Here is a 6,739-nt window from a genome sequence, read left to right as displayed (position 1 = left end):
ATATATATGTATTTTTAGAGTCAACATAGCTAAAACCAAAGTCCTAATAAGTAGGAAGGTAGACAAAACACAAACCCCTTTAGGTAGATGGCCCTGTTACATGGTGGCAGGATGTGCTAGAAATAGCAGCCAAATCTTTGGAAGTGAGATATGTTGAATGCACTTGAAAGAAACCTATGGAAAAATACTATTTCACACTGAGGTTATGAATGGGTCTTTTACAAAATATTTACTGTATTTTTAAAGTCATTTTCACTTAAAAATATTTTGCCCATCATATAGTCTAATGGAAAGGTAAGAGTTTCTTCCCTTTCAGGGTTAAGTTATTTTTAAAATATTTTCCCATTGTGCACCATTTTGGGTATTTATACCCCCCAAACCCTGAATATTTCAATAACTACTGGTCTGATTTACGTAAAACTTGTTCTATTCCATTCCTATTCACATTTCAGGGGCACTTTCAGAGTATTTTCCCATTATGTGCCAGTTTGGCTGTGTAACATTGTAAACAAGCAAGATTGAACTTCACTTTTAATGTATTACTAGACAGAGTTTTGTTTTGTGGGTTGGAAAAATTTGGCTGCTATTTCTTGCACATCCTGCTACAACGTAATAGGTATTTCAGGTCCTTTATTGCAAGTAGCTGTTACGTGGTAGCAGGGTGTGCTAGAAATAGCAGCCAAATCTTTGGAGGTGAGACACATTGAATACACTCTATAAAGCTATTTCACACTGAGGTTATGAACAGGTCTTTTACGAAATACTGTATTTTTTAAGTCAATTTCACTTCAGAAAATTTTTTAAATATGTCAAAAAAAATTTTTGTAATGGTATTCACATGAAAATTGCTGGGGCTGCCTACTGGACCCTAGCAGCGGGAAATTTAGACAGTGTCACGTGACAACTTGCTGGGGCAGCCTAGCAGCAGGTATAAAAAGGGGAATTTGACATGACAATCAGTCGGACGCTGACACTCGTTGATGCTGCATCGAAGAGGCCAGGGAATAGAAGAAAGAAGAGATGCACCCAACACCAGAGTTGAAGGCACCTCCGAAAGGGGGGGCTCCGCCACGTCAAAACGGTAGAGGAGTAGGGGCCGAAACCGGACGTGGTTCCTCCTGATGATATCTTGAGCTAACTGGATCCTATAAAGGAGCTGTTGTAGTAGCAGACCACGAAACATGGTTGAAATTCCTTCCTTGTCTGTTTAAAGAAAGCTAAAATATACATACTTACTGTACAAACAACTTACATTTTTGAAATCGCATTCACTTAAAAATATTTCTAAATGATTAAAATATTGTGCTTAAAAAATGTGAAAATAGAAATTAGGGGGGAAAAATCGTATTTTTGTTGTCAGCTCCTGTCTAATAGAAAGGTAAGAGTTTCTTCCCTTTCAGTATGAAGATTATTTTCGGAACATTTTCCCATTATGCACCGCTTTGGGTATTTATACCCTGAAACTTTCTAATATCTTGAAAACTACTTTATCGATTTATGTGCAACTTGTTTCGTTCCATTCGTATTAACATGTCAGGGTAAACATAATTCATGGTATTTTCCCATTATGCGCCAGTTTGGCTGGGTACCATTGCAAGCAAGCAAGATTCAAACTGACTTTTAATATATTATAGATAGATACACACACATCTTTAATCTTTTACCTGTTCTAGCCATTGAGGTATGGCCTTGCTAGGGCACTGCTTTGAACAGTACAGTTGTTTCACACTATTACACTGATTCTGCCTGAGTATATTAAGGGTACACATGTCCATGGAATGCTCAGCTCTTATTAATTGACGCAATTTGCATAAAAGGAAAATGAAACACAATATGTCATTCAAAAATAAAAGTACTTTAAAAAATCAGAAAATATCAACTAGATTATGGCTGGGAGATAACAGTTTACTCAAAGTAGCTGCTCTCAACTTCCACCACAGCCTCAAAAGAGCTATGGAACTTGGTGGATGCATTCTTCACTGTGTCCCTGGGAAGATCTTCGAATGCCTCCTTGATCTTAACCACCAGCTCAGTTTTGGTATTGTAGGCAGAATGAGACACAGCTGAGAAAAACACCAACCAGACATAATAATCCATGGGATTACAGTTGGGGAAGTTAGAAGGCCAGAAATCAGGGTTGGTGAAGTTGTAGAAATTCCGTGACAACCACTTCTGACACTTTCTGGAGGTATGACAAGTAACTGGATTCTGCTGTGATATCATACATATGGCCTTCCAGCAGCAACTCTTTTCAACCAGGGATTGACTACAGTCTTCATCAGCTTCACATAGGCATCTGAATTGAGTCATAGGCTCTGTTCAAAAATGCGGGGATGAATCCTGGTGTGTGGATGCAGTCAGAATGCCTGCTATGCCCCTTGCTGCTGGCCATGGCTTTGTAGTCTCAATTGCAGCTGTCCATGTTATGTCTTGTGACTGTTACAGTGTTCACAGTGCATTGCACAGCAGTCATGATGTCAGCGTTTTGATATCCAGCAGAAATCATCATGATAAAGGTACCTCTTTTTCAGTATTTAGATGGCTTTAATATGTTGTGCTCTCCAATGCTGTTGACTGTTCACCAATGCATCAAGCTGTTCCTGAGAAAGGGAGGCATAAAAAAAAAAATCAAATTTAACCTGAACATCAAGTTTTTTGCTTCATCACCATCGTCATATTGTGATTTACTTTGGGACGGGTGGGTTCTTTTTGACTTTATACAGTCTTTGGCAAACATTTTCTTTTTGCAGTAGGGGGAGCTATGTACAATGATAATTAGGTATGGTATAGGTAGCTCAAGGAAGTAGATATGTAAGAATGGGATAGAACTTATGGTGAGGAGATATCTTTTGGTGTTATGTGGTAATTTTGCTGTTGTTTAAGCATGGAAGTAACAGTGTAAACAGGTGTGCCAAATTCAAGTTATAGCATTCTTTGTATACAAAGTTGGTTTTGTTCTGTTTAATTGTTCACTAAGGAATGTTTGTAGATAAATTAGTTGGTCACACAGCATAGGTCAGACTGAAGTTGTGCTGGTATTTTGTGAGGTTTAGGACAGAAGAGGTTATGTTACTATAAACATTTATTGGGGTTTTCTAGCTTGTTTTAGGCATGGTTATTTGTATTGATATTATTTTAGGGAAATGCATTCACATAATTCCATGTCACTTTTTATACATCCAGGTGAGTGCCTAAAGGGTGATGCATTGTCCTATAGGTGTATCAATCTATATGGAGATAAAGGAGATATACATGTATAAACAATATATAAATATAGTATAAAAATCTGTTATATTTGATTAAAATAGCCATCTGTGTATGATACTTAACCCTATAGCATTTAAACTGGCCACATCTGGCCCAAATATTCCACCTATTTTATGTTCAAACCAGCCAAATCCAGCCTCTGTCATTGGGTAGGCACCAAAATTTTAAAGCTGTGAGATAACACATAATAAATTCAAAATGCTGTGAATGAATGAGCATTACATTCGACGAAGTAATCTGAATGTTAAAGGATTAATGCAGTACATCACAAGAAGGTAAATTATCTACATATTCATTCAAAGATAATATCTCATATGGATGTACTGTATTTAAAAACACTACTATATAAGTAATGAACAAAAATTGTCTAGCAATGATGGTGTAGAGACTAGATGTGCATTTCTACCTCATTAGGCTTTTGCCAATAACATGTACTCACTGCCAAGACAAAATCTGTTGCTACTAATTCAAGGTTACTTAAAAAATAAATTTTACAGAACATTTAATGTTTTCTGTAAAAGAATTTAATGAAAGAAAGCAAATTTTTTTTCTCTCAAAAGTATTTAAGAAGGTTTTCAAACAATAGCAAAATTGTATGGTAGATTCAAATTATTTTCTGAATAGGTCACGATTTTCATACCTGTGGTACTACATGAACTCACAGAGATACAAGTCCTGTAGAATGATGAGTACCATAGCACCATTTATTCCCTTTGAATGTGAATCCTGTCTTGTGAGCTGACAAACTCAATGGTGTAGTTCGCTGTTCTATGCTGACATTGGTAACCTGGTATATTTTGGTATCTTCACAAGTTGCTGTAAATCGTTGTTTCCAGTTGAATTGATTGTTACATCCAGTAATACAAAAATAAAATTAAACTCCTAAGAAGAAGGTTACCACTTCCATCCTTGTACTTTTTCTCAGAGACACAGACACAGCATTTGCTTTTGCTATGACAACTGACTGTTGCAACATCTGGAGAATTCTGATTGGTTAAAATTACATAACTTTAAATGCTTGTAATTTCTTTATTATTAATTCTTAATATAAATGAATGTGGTTTTCGTCAATAGTATGCAAAACTACATTCTTTGAAAGAGAATCAGGTGAAAATTTGAAATACTTGAAGTGGTTAGAAGAAATTTAACATGGTCTGATATGTTCTAAAGTACATTGTAGCATACACATGCATGCATATCCAAAACATAGCAAGAGAGACAATCTCTGTGATTTTCCTCCCTCATTGTATTGTTCTGATTCTCATGGAAAGTTGATCCTATTGCTATGTTCAGTAGTAAACAAGATGTAAGTCTTGTTACTGATAATATTTCCATGTTATATTAAGATTGCTAGAATGCAATTATTACATTATTTACATTTGACGGATATTTGTCCTCATCTTGTTTGTTGTTAACACAACGTTTCGGCTGATATACCCTCCAGCCTTCGTCAGGTGTCTTGGGGAAATTTTGAACCTGGGTTCTCATTCCTAACGATGTTACTATTATTATATTATTATTAGTAACATCGTTAGGAATGAGAACCCAGGTTCGAAATTTCCCCAAGGCACCTGACGAAGGCTGGAGGGTATATCAGCCGAAACGTTGTGTTAACAACAAATATCCGTCAAATGTAAATAATGTAAATAATTCCTCATCTCTTAAATATAGAACTGTGCAATTATTACCTTCTACAGCCAGAAAATAGACTTAATCATAGACTTTAAAAAAAGAGGAGCACATTAAATTTGTATCCCTAGGTACACATTTTGAGCAAGAAACAAGATGGTCAAGGTTGGAATGCTTTTATTGACACATCTGCACCTTAAAGCTTCACTTAGGGTTAAAGAAGAAAAAGAAATAATGTATTTAGTTTTACCCTAAAATTATTTTGAGAATATAAATCTGTATCTAGCTTCAGAGAGAAAAATATAAGATTCCATCCACATTTAGAGATCAGCACTTATGCAGCTGTCTTAATCCATACACATCATATAACCATACCAACAGTCTTCCCTCTTGCACACTACATCTGCTGTTTCGTATGCTCAATTTTTCTCTCAAATACATTTACACTTTGTCATACTTGCACACGGACATGGCATACCCAGTGGAGCCTATTGGCTTCATTTCTTTCAAGCCTTTGTATGTCCTCTATAGTCACAGCCCATGTTTCCCTAACATGCAGTAAAACATGAACTGTGATACAAGTATCATACAATCTACCTTTCACTCTGAAGGAGAGGCCTTTTGTTACAAAGATAGCCCTCTGAATTGTGTCTAGCTGGTTCTAATTCTAGTAACACCACTTTCAGAGCCCCCTCCACTGTTAATTTGGTCACCAAGGTAAGGGAAATTGTCTGTGACCCTTGGGTATTGAAGGACATCTTTTTCGTGTGTGTTCTTAGTGTTTATTGTTCCAGCACATCTACTACACACAGACTACTTTCTGTTTCCCTTCCAGTGATTCGACTGCACAAGGGTACATAGCTTGTACTGGTTACACTGTATGGAATTTCTACCTACACTTTTGCTAATATCAAGCAAGGTTGTTTCCCTGAAGAGATTAGTAATCCTTTGTCGTCAATTCTGTGAGGCTAAACATCTCATCACTTCGCAAAAAGCCACCTTCCTCAACACTACTCCCCATTTGAGGAGGGGGGGGGGTCTTGTAAGTTATTTGGTGCCACTTGGTACACTCTTACAAAGCAGACCTCAGCAGTCTTCTGATTTGCTAGCTTCTTTCAAATCCATGTCAGCATAGATAAATGGACGTTAAATGATGTGATTTAATTACGGATAATTAACTTCATGATCATTGATTTCTAACTTGAGTAGTAACCCAAAGACTTTGGAACAGAATAGATTTGATATCCCCCCACTGAAGAGGAAAGGCAAAGTATTGTCTGATCTATTGTCAACTCACCGTCATTCACTGCGCAAGTGGCCAATTCAATACATGGACTGAAAAACTAAGAAGCATAACTCAATATATTTAAGAGTTATGCCCCTTGAAATGATTATATTCAGGCACTTTTTTGTTTCTCCTCATTTGATTTCTTAAGATTGCCAATTTTAGAAATCTATTGTTTTGGACCAAAATTTGTATATATTGGGTCACACGAAGCTTCACTTACTCAAGAAGTGATTGCATCACTTCTTACCATAGGCAAATCACTAAAGGCTTCTAATGTTTAATAATTTCTGTGATTGACGATGTACTTGGAGGAAAATTACAGCAACAGTTTTAAAAATAGGTTCAGTTTGTCTTCCATAACAACACTAAAAAGTCAACAAACTTGTACATGCTACATTAGCATCAGGTTTAGTTGCCATAATTCCTAGAAAACTTGAGGAATATTTATATATAGTTCGTATATAAAACCAGCTCCAGCTATCAGTACACAGAGGTATGGAAAATTAGAATAGAAACGAAATGACAGAATGACTGTCATAAAAATCTTTACTGTTG

Source organism: Octopus bimaculoides, chromosome 4 (genome assembly GCF_001194135.2).
Source record: "Octopus bimaculoides isolate UCB-OBI-ISO-001 chromosome 4, ASM119413v2, whole genome shotgun sequence".
Taxonomy (NCBI): domain Eukaryota; kingdom Metazoa; phylum Mollusca; class Cephalopoda; order Octopoda; family Octopodidae; genus Octopus; species Octopus bimaculoides.
The sequence above is the reverse complement of the archived record's forward strand: the minus strand, read 5'-3'. Positions refer to the sequence as shown.